Here is a 22,076-nt window from a genome sequence, read left to right on the forward strand (position 1 = left end):
TTCCAGTGTATTTTATTGTTTCCCTTTGGGTTGTTGTTTGGTAGCTTTGTTTAGTGTTATTGACATACAGGATTTATCGTTGACTATAAACATACTTCAACGTTTATTAATCAAGATTATAGCCTATCAGAATAAAAATAATGATCAATGAAAACATAATTAGAGTGGTGTGCTGACCCTGATTTAAACTTCAGTTAAACTAAAAGTCAGCAGTCATTATAGAAAACAATAGCCTCACATAGGAGGGAGCAGTAATAGCTATTGTTATAAGGTGTAACTTTGTATTTAGTACATAGAAATAGATATGTTAATCAAAATGGTGTGTCCATTTGAGTTTGTTGTTTAAGGTCAAAAGCCAATTATTCTTCTACATGTTGGTGGTTTACACTTTGGTACACATAAAAGAAGATGCAACACAACTGATTAAAACTGTTGAATTCCAGCCCAAGTTAATACAATATATTAATATTGGTTGAAATTCCATAATTGTACAGTAGGGGGGAGAGCAGGATAGCAGATTCATTAGGCTGGATGACATAGTGGGGCAGTAAAATAAGCACAGTCATAAAGGACAAAGAAAGATCAGAAATAATTCACGATGAATCTGGTGTACAGATTTAGATGCTAAGAAAGTCAGGATTTTATTACATTTACCTTTCTTACATTTTCAATACGTGTCACTTATGGATAATTTGGGCCTACTGTCAAGTGCTCTGACCTTCTTTTATTTCTATCCTTAAGGAACAACGTTCAAGTTTATTGACAATTCTGCAGGATTTCAATGTATTTTCAATGATGTTATTTAAGAATGTTGATTTTACAGAAAACTTACATAAATGTATTCTAACATTAAGCATGTTTGTCGTTCTAAGTGTTCCTTTAACATTAACGTCTCAAGAGTATAAGTAGTTCATTTATGAGGGCAGAAAGGTTCTGGGTGGGGCTCAGTAGGACCAGTCCCACACCTGCTACTCACACACACACACACACACACACACACACACACACACACACACACACACACACACACACACACACACACACACACACACACACACACACACACACACACACACACACACACACACACACACACACACACACACACACACACACACACACACACACACACACACACACACACACACACACACACACACACACACACACACACACACACACACACACACACACACACACACACACACACACACACACACACACACACACACACACACACACACACACACAGACATCCTTTCTTTCAATTGGAAAGTCCACACATGACGGGGCTTGGTCGGGGTCAGTCATATTTCAAATGTGAGCTTGTAAAAGCAGTTTTTCTGTGCACATAGAGCTGGTTTTCTTGTGGTTACGTTTTGTTTGAATCCACATGTTGCAACCGCTTAAGTGTTGTGGCTAACAAATTCATCTAATTAAAATAGATTGGATTTGCTCAATCTTGAACGTTTTTTTACCAATTTCCTAGAACGTGCTTTATTAAGTCACACATTGACCAGAAATTACTCATCACTGGTTTCAATCAGTTTTTTCAAAAGTAAACCAGTGAGTGTTATAAATAAAGAAAAACTGAATACAAATGGTTTTATATTGGCCACTGAGCACCATCTCTACTTTTTACGCTGACTGGTTTCCAAGGAGGACATTACACATTCCCAGGCATTCTGGCATACATCCTAAAAAAGATTTCTTCTTTATGTCCTCACCAGTAAAGACTGCTTGGTTGCAACTTGGAATGAATAAGGGTACACTAAACAGTTGTGTTGGACATTGTATCGAAGAAAACCATAATGGATAAACACATATGTGAGATTAAATGGCAGTATTCCTGAGAAACACAGTGTCTGTATTCAGAAATGAAAACAAGTCTCCCATGCTGGATTTGAACCATGTGATGGTCATTTAGCTTTATAGTTTAAACAAAAAGCTGTGTCTAATACATCTGCAAAATTACTGCAGGCATGTTTATTAAGGTTGCATTGACCATTTTGACAATGATCATGCCATGGTTCAGCAATTTATATCATTTTAATTACATTTTATTGAATGTCATTCCTTTACCACATTTAACAACCAATCCAATCAAATTGGCTGACTGCAATAGAGCAGTGGTCCACCAATTGGAGTGTTGGTGGTTCACGAAGTAGTGTTCTTTGGCAAGATATCTTACCCCAAATACCCCTGATGGCAACAGAGCGTAAGTGTGTGTGAATAATTATCACTTCGGATCCTGGTATGGCAGGATGTGACTCTATGAATGTGTGTGAATGGGTGATGGCTGGTTTGTGTTGTTGTTAAGCACTATATAAATGCAGTCCATTGACCATTCATCAACAACAGGAAACTTATACTCGTATTCCTCGAGGCACGGGCCGAGGAGGTGGAGTTGCAGCCATCTTTGACTCAAGTTTACTTATCAACACTAAACCAAAATTAAATTATACCTCCTTTGAAAGCCTTGTTTTTAGTCTTACGCATCCAACCTGGAAAACTTTGCAGCCAATCTTACTTGTTACAGTGTACCGTGCACCAGGTCCTTATTCAGAATTCTTATCAGAATTATCTGAGTTTTTATCAACTTTGGTACTTAAAACAGATAAAGTAATTATCGTAGGTGACTTTAATATTCATGTTGACGACGATAAAAATAGCCTTACTGTTGCATTTAACTCTGTATTAGATTCTATTGGTTTCCGTCAAAGTGTAAATAAGCCAACCCACTGTTATAATCACACTCGCAACCTTGTTCTGACTTATGGTATTGAAATTGAGCAACTATTAGTCGAACCACATAATCCTGCTTTTTCCGACCATTTCTTAGTAACTTTTGAAGTACTGTTACTAGACTACAAACCATTAGTCAAATGTTCCTGCAGCAGAAACCTATCTGTTAGTGCTATAGCCAAATTTAAGGAAGAGATTCCATCAATACTTAACTCGATAGCATGTCTATATGTAAGGGAGGAAACTTATACAAAATGTACACCACCCCAAATTGATCATGTTGTTGATAGTGCTACAGGTGCGCTGCAAATACAATTAGACACTGTTGCTCCTTTGAAAAAGAAGAAAATAAAACAACATAGATTAGCTCCATGGCATAATGCCGCAACCCGCAAAATAAAGCAAAAGTCGAGACAACTTGAAAGGATGTGGCGTTCCACTAAACTTGAAGAATCTCGTTTAATTTGGCATATTACTCTCAATGAATATAAGAAAGCACTGCGTAAAGCGAGAGCAGCCTACTACTCTTCATTAATAGATGAGAATAAGAATAATGCAAGATTTCTTTGCAGCACTGTAGCCGGGCTGACAGAGAGCCACAGCTCTACTGAGCCTTCTATTCCCATAGCACTCCGTAGTAATGCTTTTATGTGCTTTTTTAATGATACAATTGTTACTCTTAAAAACTAAATTAATGACCTCTTGCCTTTGACCAGTATAGTGTTATCAGCAGCTCCCGGAAACGTAAGTTCTAATATTACACTAGATAGAAAATTAGAATGCTTTTCAGCCATAAACCTTGAACAATTAAATTCCATGATTCTTTCTTCTAATCTAAACCATCAACGTGTACTAACTCTGCTTCTGTAAACACCACAGTCTGTGACTCTGAACAACGTGGTCTGGAAAACCCTTTCAGTTTTACCCCTTTTACTGTTGATGTTGTTCATGAAGCCTTATCTAAGCTAGATCCTAGGAAACCGGCTGGCCCGGACAACTTAGAACCTTTCTTTTTAAAGATAGTTGCAGATTTTATTGCTCCACCTCTCACTTCTCTTTTTAACCTCTCCCTCAGCACAAATACAATTCCAAAAGTATGGAAGTCTGCTTATGTCTTGCCTTTACTGAAAGGAGGGGAGGCAACTATTTTAAATAACTATAGGCCAATCTCTAAATTGTCAGTTCTGGCTAAGGTTCTTGAACGCCTAGTGAGTGAACAGGTAAAGGAGTTTTTATGTACAAATGACATCCTGTCTAAACATCAGTCAGGATTCAGAAAGAAACACAGCACCATCACTGCCACAATGAAAGTGGTGAATGACATTACTAGTATTTTAGATAATAAGCAGAGTTGTGCAGCTCTGTTTATTGACCTTTCCAAAGCGTTTGACACCGTTGACCATCTCATCTTAAAGCAGAGGCAACTCAGTATTGGCCTATCCAGCCTTGCAGTGGGGTGGTTTGTGAACTACCTCTCTGAAAGGTCCCAATGTGTTCATTTTGATGGACTGTCTTCTGAGTGGTTAAACATTTATAATGGTGTACGTTTTAGGACCACTTTTATTCTCCATATATATTAACAGCGTAGGTGATAATGTGGATGAAGCTACTTTACATTTTTATGCGGATGATACTGTGATGTATTGTGCAGGTCCCTCCATTCAGGAGGCTGGTGTTAAATTACAGGCTGTTTTTAACACTATTCAGACTCAGTTCTCTGAATTAAAGCTTCTTTTAAATGTGGATAAAACCAAGGTAATGCTCTTTTCAAAAGCAAAAAAGACACCAGAGCCTGTTTTAGATATTGTAACTACGCAAGGAACAAAACTTGAAGTTGTTGCCTGTTACAAATACCTTGGTATCTGGCTTGATGATTGTCTCTCTTTTAAACTTCATGTCAATAACCTGCTAAAAAACTGAGGGTTAGGCTAGGGTTCTTTTTCAGAAACAAGTCCTGTTTCTCGCTTGAGGCCAGGAAAAGGCTAGTCACTGTGACCTTTTTACCTGTGCTGGACTATGGGGATCTGGTCTATATGAATGCACCTGCCAATTGCCTGGTCAAGTTAGATGCTGCGTATCACAGTGCACTGAGATTTGTGACAAACTGTAAAGCATTAACCCATCACTGTACCCTGTATGCAAGGGCTGGTTTGCTTTCACTAACTGTACGGAGGCTCAGTCACTGGTACATTTTTATATACAAAGCCATGCTAGGGAAACTTCCATCTTATATCTGCTCCCTGATCTCACGGAAAATTGTAAGTGGCTACTGCCTGAGATCGAATGCTGTGGTTTTATTAAATGTGCCAACTGCTAGGACTGTCTTAGGGAAGACAGCTTTTAGATGCGCAGCTCCTCTGTCTTGGAATAGTCTGCAAATTAAATGGAAACTGAACAATCTGGTGCCACTAAATGTTTTTAAAGCTCGGTTGGATGCTAGTCAATCAGAAGCTATTGGTACCTGTTTATGTGGATAATTATGTAAATTAAGCTGGATGATGTCCTTTTGTTGTTCTGTTTATGCTTTTATGTTTCATGTGGAACTACTTGAACAGGTCTCCCTTGGAAAAGAGATAAATGATCTCAATGGGATTTTATCTGTATAAATAAAGGAAAAAAAAAGAAAAAAAAAAAAAGCTAGCCATGGAGTGCAACAGGGCTCAGTGCTTGGACCTATTTTGTTCACATTATATATGCTTCCGTTAGGCAATATTATAAGGAATCACTCTGTACATTTTCATTGTTATGCGGATGATACTCAACTATATTTATCAATCAAGCCTGATGAAACCAATTATCTAAATAAAATTAAAGACTGCCTCAAGGACTTAAACATGTGGATGACCTTAAGCTTTTTGACGTGAAACACGGCCAAAAAGTTATTGTACTCGGCCCAAAGAATCAAAGAAACAAATTATCTAAAGATATACTAACTATGGATGGCATTCATTTGGCCTCCAGTGAGACTCTAAGGAATCTTGGTGTTATATTTGATCAGGATTTATCTTTTAACGCCCACATAAAAGGACCGCCTTCTTTCATCTACGTAACATTGCGAAAATCAGGCATATCTTGCCTCAAAACGATGCAGAGAAACTAGTAAATGCATTTGTTACTTCAAGGATGGATTATTGTAACTCTTTATTATCAGGGTGTACCAAGAAGTCAGTCAAGTCGCTTCAGCTGATTCAAAATGCTGCAGCTCGTGTACTAACCAGAGTTCGGAAAAGGGACCACATTACTCCTGTTTTGGCTGCCTTACACTGGCTCCCTATAGAACACAGGATATAATTTAAAATTATTCTTCTCGCCTACAAAGCCCTTAATAGGTAGGCGCCATCTTACCTTAAAGAACTCATTATACCCTACTGTCCTACTAGGGCATTGCGTTCCAATAATGCATGGTTGTTGGTTGTTCCTAGAGTCTCTAAAAGTACAATGGGAGCCAGAGCCTTTTCTTATCAAGCTCCACTTTTGTGGAATCAGCTTCCAGTTTGTGTTCGGGCGGCAGATTCCCTATCCGTTTTTAAGAGTGCGCTTAAGACCTTCCTTTTTGATAAAGCTTATAGTTAGGGCTGATTAGATTCAGCCCCTAGTTTTGCTGCAATAGGCTTAGACTGTCGGGGGACACCTTACTTCTTCCTTCTCTCTGTCTGTACCTGTGTACTCTCATGTTCCGAATAACCCAGCTTCCCCCAAATTTCTTTTTGGTGTCTATCTATGCCGGGATCCTGAGTCATGGATGATCCTGTTGCTGTGGTCCTGAGTCCTGGATCGCAAGCCCTGGATCTGTGCCTCTTGCTGTGGTCCTGGATCCTGAGTCCTGGATCCTGAGTCCTGCATCCTGTGTCCTGCATCCTGAGTCCTGGATTTCGAGTCGTGGCTGAACCTGTCTGTCCTGCCTGACTCTCATCATACTACTTCTTAATGGCTTCCACAGGATTGTTGTTATCCTCGTGGATTCATCTTCTTATTATAGACACATGCATTTCCAAACATTTGGACTACCTATGTTGTAAATGTATTATCTTTTCAATTTACACACGGCATCTATTGCACATCTGTCCGTCCTGGGAGAGGGATCCCTCCTCTGTTGCTCTCCCTGAGGTTTCTCCCATTTTTCCCCGTTGAACTGTGGGTTTTCTCTGGAAGTTTTTCCTTGTACGATGTGAAGTCCACTTAGACGAATGTAACATTTGTGATATTGGGCTATATAAATAAACATTGATTGATCGATTGATTATAATATTTATGACTACATATCAAAAGTCAAAGGGTAAAAATTAAAGTGCTGCTTTTGTGTATACCAATGCTGCTGTCCTGACAAATAAATAATGACAGTTAGATACCCTTTTAGCTAATTCCTGCATTAAAGCCATGTAGAAAAAGATACAGGATTTTGAAGATTTCAAGTAATCTTTTCTCCAAATTAGGACCTGCAAATAATTATTTAGCTATTACACAATGCGGCAAGGTAGAAGAGGCAAGTGGCCAGTGCTGACTTACTGTTGTCTTTGACAGTAATGTAAACAGCATTTTGATTGCAATGTAAACATCTCTTGGTTTTCATGAGTGCATCCAGAGTTGAGTTTGTCTATTTCAGGTATGTATAGAGAGCACATTAAGTGTGTGCACAGTTAACCTCTGCCAAGGACGTATGTTTTCAGTTTATTTGTTTGTCTATTAATCAGCAGGATTATCGGAAAAACTACTTACCCGTTTTTTTCTTTAAACTTGGGGGAAGTGTGTTGCGCAAGCTAAAGAAGAACTCATTTAATTTCAGGGTTGATCTGAACCACGGAATAGATACATACATTATTTTTCACTTTCGTAAACTTTTCGGGATAGAACATTTGACCTTGTCTGGGGTCTGCACTATCAAGAAGCCCTTCTAGTTCAAGTAAGTTTGTAATATGTAATGAAATACTGAATACAGTGTGTGGTCAGCCGTCTGGTATAGGTTTAATGGAGTATCTTAAAGGTCATAAATATTGTCTTGCCTTCAAACAATAATCCAATTCTATTAAAAGTTATAAACAATTAAAATAGTACTCTGGATTTGGGTAGTACCCCATGGTTACTCAGTGAAATATTATGTGTTTTGGAATGCTCTGATTCACATTCACTTTCTTCCTCTTTTATATCTGTACATGTGTCATTTTATTGGCCTGGCAACTAGCGAGGTTGAGAGTTTGTCTTTTATATTGCTGTACCTGCCAATATTTGCTTCTGCTGAGTCATAATACTTGATTAATAAAGGATTAGTAAAAGAAAACCAGCAGGGGAAAAAAGATGACTTCCAAATGTTTGACATGTGACAGCCTAAGCTGTTGGAAGCTTTCAAATCGAAAACGTGTTGAGGCATTATCACTGACCAAAAACTCCCTTCACAATAGGAGCCATTTGGTTTTGTTTACCATTGGACAGGAGGTGGGGATCCATCCATATGCAGTCATTATTTTGCTCTTCCGTGAGATTATGTCATCTTTTTTCCAGTTGGGGATGAGTGAACACTACCCTATTATAGAAGGTTTTACTTTTACACCTCTCTCACCTTGATTGACATGGACCCTGTGGGAGAGGAGACTTTCTGTCTGTTTTTTCTGTCGAGTGAAGGACTGCAGATGTCATGATTTCAATAGATAAAATAACTCTGGTGGATGTCATATTTCAGTGCAAAAGTATAGGAACTGAAGATTTAATATGTGTTACAATATGTTACTAACCATTTTAGGACCATATTACCAACATTAATATTTTATATTGAACAGCTAGTTTTTTTTAACTTGAGCTGTTTGTTTTTGCTCAATAAAACAATTTGAAAGAACAACGTTAGCGTCCTGCATGCATTAAGCTCACAAGCATACATCTTAAAAGCAAATCACACAGTGACAATTTTGAAATGTAAAATAAGTAAGTTAGTGTAAAGAAATGCTTATTGTTATTTACATCACTGTGTTAATATCTTCAGTTAATAGCAAGTCACTTCTCATCATATCACTGAAAGTGGGAAAGCAAACTACCTGTCTTGAGGGCCGCTACTCGCAGTTTATAGGATCCAGTTGTGCTCCAGAGGGGATTATGGCTGCATTTCTGGACCCTGCACACTCTGAGTTTGTGATTCAGCTATTGTCCCAAACAATGAGCTATTATGTGGTGTTGTAGAGGATAACACTGCTGAAGAAAAATCTCATGAGGAGAGGAGCAAAAAGACCCACTGAGAGTTGGCCAGTAGCTACACCGGCTTTCTCTTTATGTATCGGGTTGAAACGCTGACTTAAATTTGAGTAGGCTTTTTTGTGTTAAGAAAAACAGAACAATAGCGCTTTTGTATTAGTTAACGATCTTACTTGATTTTTAGAAACAATATTAAGGCACTTCTTAGACATATTTGGCAAAAATATTTTTAACTGTGTCCTCAAGCAAAGTTTTTTCAATTCAGAGTAGTGTTTTTGAGTTTTAATTTATGGTCATATTGTGAAACAGAGGGAAGAAAAGCAGGTTTTCTATAACCATTAATTATGCAGCTGATTTTCAGTTCAAAGGCCAATGTTCGCAGACATTGTCTAAACAAGTACAGAGATTAAATCAGTTTTTTCTTCAGCAGCAGCAGTTTTACTTTCTGTGAGGTCAAAACTGATCCTATCCGTCACAAACAGGAGGCAGTGCTCAGAGGGAGGGTGAAAGACATAAGGTGAAAGACAACAATGTCTCTGGTCACTTGCTCAAGTTCGGTCTTACACTTCCCTGAAGGCTCACAAGAATTCTTTGTATTACGTTTGCCTTGTGTAAAATCAAGATTTTTGTTACACATGTTACAGTGTTTAGTCCCGTTGAGATCACAGCTGGATCCGTCTCGTGACCAGTATGTCCCAATATTTCATGTTGTTGAATCTTTTTCTGAGTAACTCTTTATAATGAGAAGAAATTAGATTTAATTCAAGAACTAGAGCTCTGGCAGCTGCGCCCTGTGTAATGCACTTCTTATAGCTTAGTAGCAGACTATGTGTCTACAATTCAATAACGTGACTTTATGTGAGCCTATGGCACTCACTGTGGTTAATAGCAGCTTCATATTCTGGAGTCCAACAGTCTACGTGCCAAAATGGGGTAATTCACTCCCAGAGAAGCCGTACAAAGACTGCTGAGTGAGTAAAAGCAAACGTCAATGTTGGACATCACCCCGAATTGCAGGAGTGGCCAAGGGATAAAATGGGAAGAGGATGGGGGAAATATATAGTGCTTTACAAACCAACACACACTCTTTCATTTCAGTTGGTTAGCATGGTGTGGTAATTAGTGCTGGATATATTTCCCCTTGTGGTGCAATAAACAATAATAATAATAATAATAATGCATTTTATTTATAGTCTTGATTTACTGTGCAATGGGGTCTTCACTGGCAGAAGGAAAAGGCCTTTTTCCCCTTTGTTCACTTTGAATCTTATGGCACTACCTATTACAATCGTTTTAATTTCTTCTCGATTTGAATGACTCTCTAATGTGTGATTAGAGAGAAGCAGGGAGTTGGAGCGCGGAAAAAGACTATAAATATTCAAACACATGGTTTTATATAAAGAAAAGAGAGAAGGAATAGCATAAACATATGGCTTCAAATATAATTAAGTGTGTAACCTGGCACCACTGCATTACTAGCTCTGTTTCTTTTGTGCAAATAATCAAATCAACAGGTTGAAATTGAGCTGTGTTAAGTGGGCAGATCATCCCACTTAGTCTTCTCTGGAAGTGAATAAACTCCAGAGAGAATGAGCTGTGTAATAATTTAGGGATTACAATATTCCTCCAATATAATTACAGCTGCCAACACAGAGAGAACTGAGGCGTTGGTTAATCATCTCTGTCAGCAGTGGACACATGTGAGCTTTCAGTACACCTACATTTTATATTCCTATACCAGGTTAAACTGACCACATGTTGTCTGCAGACATGGACTAATACACACACAGGAAAGAACAACCGGTCATTATCTTTCTCTGGAACCTAATGACTCACTCTTTCTCCACACACACACACACACACACACACACACACACACACACACACACACACACACACACACACACACACACACACACACACACACACACACACACACACACACACACACACACACACACACACACACACACACACACACACACACACACACACACACACACACACACACACACACACACACACACACACACACACACACACACACACACACACACACACACACACACACACACACACACACACACACCACACACACACACACACACACACACACACACACACACACACACACACACACACACACACACACACACGGCTCCTGTCCCCCTCAGATAAGCAGCTGAATGGATGTTTGCGTTGGAGCTTGGATTACTGTAACTGGCCTACCTTGGAAGCAGCCCGGGATTTTCACATGCACATACATGTCCGGTCATAGTTGTAATGCGGATATACACACTTGCACACATTACTTAAAAAACATATAGCAAGGGTATAAGTAATCTAAGATACTGACTAAATAAAAAAAGATGGATGGTACTGAGTTGTAAGTGACAGACCTCTTGCCACTGACATGGTGAAACACACAGAACTACAGACTGCATGGGAGAAAATCGGCGAGAGTTACGAGAGAATGTTGAGATTTCGTTCACTGGTGTGGGCGTAAATAGACTGTGGTTTAGTTACTGCTCTGTTATATCTGTATTTTTCTTTAATTAATGAGAAAAACAAACAAAAAACATCATCCTCCTTTCATTATGAGGTAAACACGCACAAGCGAGAACAGCTGTGGACACGAACAGCAACAGCTGCTTACGTCATTACCCCCCCCCCACCAACAAAACAACACAACCAGGGGAAAAAAGGGGTGATTGGCTCATCATCCTCCTTTTTATGGAAAGCATACAGTCGAAGATGTTTTGGATTTCTGTGACCTCAGTGTTATAACTTCCATAACAGGACAAAACAACGTCTTCCAAAATCCGCCTGATGAGTAATTTACAATACTGTGAAAGGCTGAGAGGAAAAGAGAAGTGACAGAAGTCAAAGATATCAGTCAAAGAGATAGATTGGTATTAAAGAGGGCAAACCATTTCAATTTCTTAAACCATACACTGACATATGGGTTGCCCTATAAAGTCATGTTAAACGTTTGCCTTAACAACAAGCTGAGTTACAGTAACAACATTCTAAATACATTCACCAGCGATTTATAAAACAAATGACAAAACATTTGACAAAGAAAGATATAAAAGCTAGAAATACAAGTCTAGGCAAACCAGGTAGTCATTCACCTTAGAGGAGGAAAATGTATCTATAATGCGCTTAGTTTTGGCAACAGCCGTCCAATCGTTTTGAAGTGTTTGGAAAAGGTTCTGAAAGGTGTCAGGCATTGATAACTTGAAGTAAGATGATTTGCAGCAAGTCACTCTGAAGTGTGAGCTGATTCTCATCCAAAGTGCTGATTCCCTCAGGTGTTTGTCGGACTTTATATATGTTTTTACCTGTAAACCAAATATAACTATCTTTAATCATATGTATTAATGAGCTAAACAGAAATGTCACATTAGCTGAGACCTGCTTGGCAAACCATATACTTTATGGTCAACACAATTCAGCGTTTCACACATTGAAGATGTAAACAGAGCCATATCATGTTTGATAGACCGTAGACAAGTTTGTGTGTGTGTGTGTGTGTGTGTGTGTGTGTGTGTGTGTGTGTGTGGGTATGTGTGTGTGTGTGTGTGTGTGTGTGTGTGTGTGTGTGTGTGTGTGTGTTTGAGAGACAGAAGAAGAGAGAAGCCAGATCATTTCAGACAGGAGTGCGTGGTGGGACAACACAGCCAGAGTTCTTGGCCAAGGGAAACACACAGTGAGCCAGCAAGTGAACACATGTCCTGTAGTTTCCATGATGTGACAGTTTACTCCATTACCACCCTGCCCACTTTCCTACAGCAATTGTCTAAGAGGATTAGATAGACATTTGTGGCACACTTGAAGAACAACCTCGGATTCAACAAATGGAAGGCGCTGTAACTAAAATGTAAACAAGTGCAGGACAATTGGACTCTGACGTTATTGTAATAAAGGTCCAGGAAAGCACAGGTTTAGAGTTGTATTCTGGCAAAAAGGTTGCGAGGTTGGCCAAAACACACACAGACTAAATGGCTCCATAAAGTTAACGCAACTGACATCAGTTGGGCCCGCTGAGTTCAGGCCTTCCTGAGACTTATTTTAGTTTATGTTTTAACATTTGGATAGAGAGGAATATTTAGATTCCTTCGATTCAATTGCCTGCAAGTCGAAAAGTTTAACATTTATAACAGATGATGTTGCTTTCATTTTATTCCAGCTTCTGATGGTTCTGATGGTTTTTGAAGAATCCAGAAACACTGGTATAGGAACTCTTTGAGTAGGAAGAGTTATATTCTTTAGTCTTTATTGGAAAATGTAGCCTTCAAACTTATTTTTGGTTACACATACTTACACATGTTTCTCTCACCCTCAGGCGAAACGAAGAATCTTTATTTTAAAAAGACTTTCACATTTGTATGAACTTGGTTTTTGTTTTTAATCCTCTCTGGCTGCTGTTTTCATAGCCAGATCATGAATGTGCCAGTTTCCACTGGTTGTGTGAAGTTGACACAGTCTTACATAGTGACTCACAATAACATCAACTTGTAATATCCTGTTCCAGCTCGTTCAATATAAAACTGAAAACATACTTCTAGTTTTGTCGCCATAATTTTTGCCTCTCAATGTAACACAAACACATCGCAAGAAACAAGTGATTTGTTGAAGTCAATGTGGTGACAATGTAACATTACATTTTCTTTCATGAGTTTTAACCCAAAATGGGACAAAAGTTTGTGGGGTAACCGTGTTTAAGCACCTAATTATAGTAATATATTCTATGTTTTGGTTGCAGCTTTTGTAAAGGTTGAAATGCATTTAAAAATAAAATGTTTTGGTATTGATATTAAAACAATGCACGTCCTTGTGTTAGAATGTTTCAATCCTGCAAGCAGTTTAAATATCGACATCACTCAGGGACCACATTTTTTTGAGAAAAACTGACTAAAAAACTTTGTGAGTGTTTGCGAACCCGATCTGGGTTACAGTAAAGGCTTTTGGGAGACTTCATTATAAACCCTACAGGCACTGGTAGAAACTATAATGTCTGTCAATCATCCAGGCAGCTGGAGATTTTTAGTGTTTCCTCCGTCTGCCCCAGACATGTAGATTATATCTTGTTGTGATCCTAATCTACAACTGCCTGCGGCTGCTGGAAACCCGGCCTCGCTTCCCGAAGAAACTTCATGACTCTGTAAAGCAAATCACTGCTTGACTCCGCTCATCATAAAAGTATTGCTTTCATGCCGTGTCCAAGAAATCTGCTGACCTATTATGTACTGCTCTGAACATTTTAAGAAGTTTAGATGGTAATGTGTTGAAATACAGTCACAGTGGTACACAAATGTATTTCATTACTAAACACCCCACATAGACTTAGAGGGAAAATTGCCGTAAATTATTATAAATAGGCCAAATGTTATTTGAGTAGTGTTTATTTTTTTAATAAAGAGGAAAAACCTTGGGATAGGCTGTTTTATGTAAACCTTCACCCTAATACCCCTAATCAGTGCGGGACAGAATTACACAATAAATGACCACAGAGTTAATCTGGGTAAATGCCCTGCCAGTCATTGAACCGCACTGTTAAAACCTACACCAAGCCTTACCTGACCATAAATCTATCTTTCCATTTTGTGGTTTGTTACTATTTTTTATTTACATTATGCTTTCCCATGTTGGTGCTAAACTGCTGGTGTGTCTTAAAGGAATTTGGCATTTGGTTGCTCTCCAAATCCATTCATTTCTATAATTGATACATCCTCGTAGGGAAGATGTAATACATCCCCATGGCCTGTCTGGACACACATATTCGGTCGTTGAATTTCAAGGATAAATGACGGGGCAGGTGTATTGTGTAACCTCTGAGCCAAAATGATGATATACAAACACTTCAACTCTAGGAATCTGCAAATACGGAGTAATCATCTGACAACAGTGCTTGCCTTCAATCTTTACACTTCATTGACATGTGTTTGCAGAGTGAATGTATCTGATAGTGGAAACACTGACTTTTAAAAGGATGGAAAAAGAGAGAATAAAAGCAGTGAATATGTGAATGGACAAAGGACATTAGAAAGAGTCATGAGTAATGCGTAATGCGTAATGCAAAGAGAACAGGGTCAGATACAGAGCAGTACTGGGGGAAGGGTTATTTCTTGTTTTAGGACAGTTTGCACATGGAGAATTTGTATCATAATGATTAAGTTTTGCAAAGCAACACCTCTGGTACCGATAATAAACTTGGTTGTCAAAATTGAATAGTTTATACATGCTGAGCAAAGATTACAATGAGCTGAAGTCAGAGTGTCTCACATTGCTATACTCAGCACCCCACCATATTTTTTCCCAGTTTGTCACTTAATTGTTTCTCATCTGGTTTATGTTTATTTACAGTTTGCAAGAAAGATTGGCACACCACAAAGGGAATTCAGTAAGACACCCCCGTGGTGCTTGATGTCCCTGTTGTGTTGTTGTGGGGTGTACAAATTAATTATAGGGAATAGTGACAACAGTGCTGATGGGGCTGTTGATTGTCAGTTAAATAATTAGAAACAGCTTTGACTTAAGAAGCAGACACACACACGTGGGGTGGGGTAAGTCCCTATAGAGTCTCAGAGATGATATCACTGTTTTGCATTTGTCATTTGAACTCAGTAGGCAAGGCAAGGCAAGGCAATTGTATTTATATAGCACTTTTCAGCACGTGGCGATTCAAAGTGCTTTACAGATTAAAAGCAAACGACATTTAAGAACAAATACAGCACAAATACAAAGTAGTATCCCACCTCTTTCTCTCTCTCAGTGTTGCCATAAATAAAATAAACAATAAATCTCCTCAGGTTTGTCTTTGAGAATGCTGGCTCAGACATGAATGGAACCTGCAGGTGTGTGTGTGTGTGTGTGTGTGTGTGTGTGTGTGTGTGTGTGTGTGTGTGTGTGTGTGTGTGTGTTTAGGTTTATGACAGCGATGCTATCTTTCTTTAAGTCACGTTTGGACAGTTCGGTTTGGATGGTGTGAGGTCACAGTGCTTGCTGAAACACATTCATTTAATCAAAGCATAAAAACAGCGATTGCATTTTGATTAATGAAAAGAGATAACCTTCAGTTTTAAGCAATAGAACATACAGATTAATTGATCAAAAACAGAGGACTTGCTGTGTTGTGTGTTGTGTCTACATCTGTTTACTTTGTGTGTGGCGCAGCTCACTACATCAAACAGTGAAACCATACTGTAGTAATGAGAAAGCTCTGTTTGCACAATAAATAAACTTTGAACCCCTTACAGTATATACACTCAAGTTCTGCTGTTACATAACCTCATTGGCAAAACATGTCATAACCAGAGCCACACAACCTGCAACAAAACCCAGAGAGACATGGATGGAGTATATGGTTTCTGGCATGTCTGCATTTGCTCGTAAAGCTCATAAATGGCTTGTCATTTTCAGTGTTGGTCAGAGCTGGTATGACGTTAGAGCTTAAACAGGTGATATAACATTTTCTTTGCAGTGGTTAAAAGTTGTAAGAAGGTAACGAGAAGGAATGTACTGAATGGCCTGTGTCAACAAAGATTAATGACAAAACATGAAAGGGTCAGTTCTCCCAATTTACCTCCATACTTTAAAAAAATATATTACTATAGTTTCAGAAATGCGAAGGAAAATATTTTTTTCTTACAGTTAAAATGTCCTTTTTATTCTTGATAATCCCCAGACATTGGTGTTTCCAGTGGTAGAAAGTAGTTTGATTGAAATCATATTTTACAGTGAGTTGCTGACCTTTATCCTGACCCTTAATGCTGTGAGCGCCACAATCAAAATTCCATTAACCTCAGCTTTATCGGGTCGGCAGCAGAAAGCGTCTGCATTGCTAGACACTGGTTGGGGTTTAGTGAGAACATATAACATGCTTTTCTTTGTAATAATAGTCAAGTGACCCTTTTAATCAATATTAAAAGCCCTTCTTGAATGATTTGAATATTACAGTATGTAGACTATGTAAAGTTGTCATACTGTTAAATACCAGGCAGTGATTTGGTGCCCGTTATTTTCTCACCTAGATTTAAATGTTTACACTAAGATACATTACCTTTCACTGAATCCCCCACAATGTCTAAAGCTCAAACAGTGAGTCATTTAAAAGTCGTTTGTCTCCTCAGAGGTACCTTTATTGTGGATATTCTTACCACAGTAATTGGTTTCCGTTTTGTATAACTGTGCTTTCAAACTGAATATTTAAGTCAGCAGGTGAAAGCTGAGAATCCAACATCAGACCTGGCCACAAGCTTTGGGTTTCCTCCATGTGTAGACCTATGGTTTTCCCTTCGGCTTCAACATTCAGAACGAATGAGTAATGATGAAGTGGTCACAGCATGTTAAGGTCTGGAATGGCCTTGAGTGCTATGGCCCGCTTGTCTTACAACATAACCATTCACAAATGTATGCAATGGGAGTCAACCTTCAAACAAATAAAGACCACAGATACATTGCCATAGAAAACAGGATGGCATGAGGAAGGCAGAGATAAAATGGCCAACCTATTTTGAAGAAATGAGGCAAAAACGTAAGAAGCCAAAAGAGTGTATTCTTGGATAAAAGCAGCAACACAACAGGGCTATTTTAAACTCAGATTTGATGCTTGGATATTGTTTCAATGGCGAGGTTACACAATATATTTTTTTAAAGAATGTGGTCCATGTTTGTCATGCTGAGAACTTGATCCACTGCACAGGACAGTATCCAGCACTGACATTAAAGAAAAGCCTGCAGCCTGTCTGATGGAAGCTATGACTCACACCCGAACATCACATGTGGTGTGTTTTATATATTGAGACATCTTCTTTAAATCTGTCTGTCAACAGAAACTCTACAAAACTCCTTCAACATACATAGTAAACACTACTCATGTGTTAAATGAACTATAGTAAATCATGTTTATATTGAGATGTTTGTCGAATAGTGATTTCATTTCCTTTACAGTGCTATTATTATTATTATTATTATTAAAGAACTCCACTGGCTCCCCGTTTCACACCGCATCCACTACAAACTCCTGGTCTTCACTTTCAAAGCCCCCCCCCCCCCCCCCCCCCCCTACCTCATTGACCTCCTCATCCTCTACCAACCACCCCTGTCCCTCAGATCCACCTCAGCCGGTTTGCTTTCCATCCCCAAGGCCAAACTCCGGAGCTTCGGGACAGAGCCTTCTCTGTGGCAGCCCCGAAGCTCTGGAACTCCCTCCCCCAATACCTCCATGAGTCTGAGGCTGCGGCCCCACGAGGACGAAAACGGCTAAACGCATAGGATTAACGCAAACGCAATCGCAAACGGCTTCTGTCCACATGCAATAATTATCCGGATAGTGTCTGCCCACACGAGACCGCTCCGTTTAGCTCCAACCGCTGGAGAAGCTGCAGTACATATGCAGGAGCCTCTACGTGGCGCTGTAACTTCCTCCACAAAAGCAGCGAAGAAGCATGGTTGTCATGGTTGCCCTTCTGTTTATTCTCCGCGGTGGGGGCCGAGGGAACCGGGCAGAGTTTTTCGCCAGTCAGCGTGTATTAAAGTTGAAATCTTCCGGACAAAATTATAAAAGTGCCGGTCAAAGGTCTTCTTTGTTATTTATTGAGCTTTAAAACAAATGAATAACGACTCTATATAATATAATGATAAAATACACGGAGCCTCTCTTTTTCCTCCTTCTCTGCGGACAGCGTCAGTGTCTGTCTCATGCAGCAGCTGATCCAGTAATGAGTGACCCGGCCGACAGTAAAAAATAAACATATTTATAACTAGTTTAGGGAGTTTGAGAGGTAATTAAAATAGCTAAGGGTGATGATCTGACTTGAAGTGTGTGTTTTGCTGCAGCGGGAGGAGCTGCAGGTGGGCAGAGCTGCGTGTCTCCGTCCTGTCAGATTAGACTTCACTCGCGAGAGAAAGATAAATAATCTGAATTCAGGATGCAGTTTACTTTGACGTGGGGGTGAGCAGCAGAGGTGGGGAGAGGCGGGGCTATTGCCTCATCATTATTGCTGTAGATGTTGCACAAACAACTGTAGCATGGTCAATAGCGTCCGGAGCACGATAGCAACTCTGCGATCCGCCATTGTTGTTGTTGTTGGTGGCGAAACACTTCAGCACTGGCGCGGGGTAAACGGAGGTGAGCAGAAGAGGTGGGGAGAGGCGGGGCTATTGCGCAATCACTATCAGTGATCTGAAAATGTCCGTATAGGGCGCACACACGGAGCTGTTTGACCCCCCAGAGAGTGGCGTATGCATTTCTATCCACCTTGGGACCCGTTGTCGTTTCCTCAGTCGTTTAGTGCCATATTCGGTCGTCCTTGTGTGGCCGAACGGTCTATATGACACTAAACAGTAACGCAAACGACCGAATTCGTCCTCGTGGGGCCGCAGCCTGAGTCCCTCACCCTGTTCCAGTCCCGCCTCAAAACCCACCTCTTCAACTCTGTATCCATAAGCCCCCCCCCTCTCAATCAACTTCCTCCTGACTGCTTTTCTGTTTTGTTTTGTTTCTTTTTGGCTTTGTCTTTGTTTTTGTTTTGTTTGTCTACCCTCCCTCCCAAATGTAAAGCATCTTTGGGTTCAAGAAAAGCGCTATATAAATAAAAAATATATTATTAAAATATATTATTATTATTATGTGCTTAAACTACTCTGCATCACATATTGTTATTCGTACAGCCTCACAGCCATCGTTCCTTCCATAGGAAAAAAATGTCTTACATACCCTGTCATTGGGTCTATAAACACAGGGGTGTCCTGTAAATAAAGCACAAATGTGTCTGTCATCGCAGTGACGGTTGGTTGTGCAGCGTATTGGCCAGCAGCCAGTTGGCAACTCACCAGAGCTAGATTAAAACGTACAAGGTGCAGTGATGAAAAAGTTGAAGGTGGTGTTAATGAGCAATGACCAGTATGTACAATATGCTACTGTATGTATATTAGGATAAGATGAGATAAGATATGGACTCGTGTTGCTTTTGGTATTATAGCTGAGTCTGGGTGTGGTTGTAAATAAGCGCTGCTCGACAGATTTTGAAGAGTGCCAGGTTTTTGGATATTCAGCGTGTCAGGCAATTCAAGCCAGCATAGATCAAGGACACGTCAATCCATCACATTTATCCCAACACGGATGAGTAGGGATTAATTGTGAATTCCTTACCTCCACATCACTCAACAAAACTGTCAAGTAAATGGGATGCTGTAATAACTGAGAAAGAGGATTTGTCAAAAAAAGACAGAAGAAAGGAAAGGCTGTGCCTTATTGTGTGTGTGCATCTGTTCAATGAAACCACTGGTAGCGCCTATTCTGTCTGCAGATGGAATAATATTACAAAAACCACCGATCAGGGGGATTTCATGAATTTTTCAGTCCGTTGGCTTCTAATTTAGACTGACTGACCACATAAACCAGCCATGGTAATTTAATAGTTGACTGAGATGAGGAATTCATGAATTATGAGGCCAGTGATTTAAAACAATGGTTCAGTTTTTTGTCTTGCTCTTATTTAGAAGAGAATATATATTTGTTGTTAAAAGCAAATGATAAATTGCGATATGTTGGTGAAAGAAAGAGCCTCAGAGATAATGCCAGACCTTTATTAACATTTATTGACAGCAAAAAGTGAAGTACTATGTGTGCAAAATAAAAGCTCTGCTTCCATGTAGCATGTTGATGAAAATAGTTTGGAGTACAGTAAGAGAACTTGAACGCACTGCGGAAAAGATAAGGTCCAGTCTGGTTTGTATCATGGAAGTGGTCCAATGCGTCAATCACAGCACTTCCTCTCTGGAAAACAGGGATTCAGTTCACCTTTTTGTCCAAATGACTGAGGTTGTATACGCTCAAATCTCATATATTTGACATGATTGTACATAATACTACTACTATATTGTGTACACGCATATATTCATGTGTGTTTGATCGGGATTTGGCACAGCAGACTATTTCTATTCTGTTTCCATAACTGTGTGGCGGGTTTTGGTTCAACTTTGGTAAAAAAGAAAAGACAAAAAAGAGATCAAAGGAGGCGGTATGAGACGCGACATACGTTTCATTGATCTTAAGTGAAGGGAAGTATACATTATTTTGGAATTGGCCCTTTTGTAGCTTTTTCTTTTTCTCACCATGTGTAATTGAAGTAAACACTGGCACGAATGACTGCAACAGTGCTCGCAACCACACACAGACAAGGGACGGCATGGAGGTGCATAATCATTTTCACAAGCTCTTCTAACAGTCCTTTTCGATTAAAAGGAGGATCTTATTTAAACTGGACCTCACTATGGAATGAAAGGTGAAGACTGAGCTTTTCCCTCTATTCTTTAGTAGAAAGAAACCCTTTCTGATATTACACATTTCCCCCCAAATTTGCTATACTTGAAGTATGAGATGGAGAAGATTGTGTACAATCAAAACTTTCTTGACTCTGTTTCGGCAGTGTGGGAGGTTTTAAAGACTGTCTGGAAAATAATTTAAGACTGAATACATTGATCTGTTTGTGACGTGTTGGGTCTGTGGTCACAGGGGAGTTAAAGTACTCTGAGAAAGGAGTTAAGACTTATTTTGAGTGGGAGACAGACCTTTGGCTGTAACTTTGGGCTGGAAAGATGAAAGGCGTTGGACTGGCGTCCGATCCATGATAACGTACGGAGGACACTGGGGGTGGGAAGAACGGCTCTAAGTCTGGCCCTGGGGATGTAATTACAGAGTAAAGTGATCCTTGAGTGGGTTTTCAAGTGGGTGAGTACAGAGCACAGGTAAGTGTAGTATATGTATCTCAGACTGGCTTTGTGTTAAACTACTCAGCAGTTCATCTGTTTATGATTAAAGAGAGGTTCTTTGTTGGAACCTCAAAACAAGACTAAAGCTGTTTTTTTTTACTCAGAACCTCAATAGTCAACCTCATTGTGGCTTCTTAAAATGCATTTTAGTCCTGTTAACTCTCCGACTGATCCATGTCACAAAGTCATTACTTACATTAATTCACACATTTGAATCGTCTTTTTTATTACACTTTCAAAACACTACAATTAAACGTAGTGTGGGGTAGTGGTGGTGGACGGCTTTGGTGCATCTGCTTTGGTGGTGTAATGAGTAACTTTCTCCACTGTTTACATTACGCTGTGACCTTAACCTTTTCACTGTTTATGGGTAT

Source organism: Pseudochaenichthys georgianus, chromosome 14 (assembly GCF_902827115.2).
Source record: "Pseudochaenichthys georgianus chromosome 14, fPseGeo1.2, whole genome shotgun sequence".
NCBI lineage: Eukaryota > Metazoa > Chordata > Actinopteri > Perciformes > Channichthyidae > Pseudochaenichthys > Pseudochaenichthys georgianus.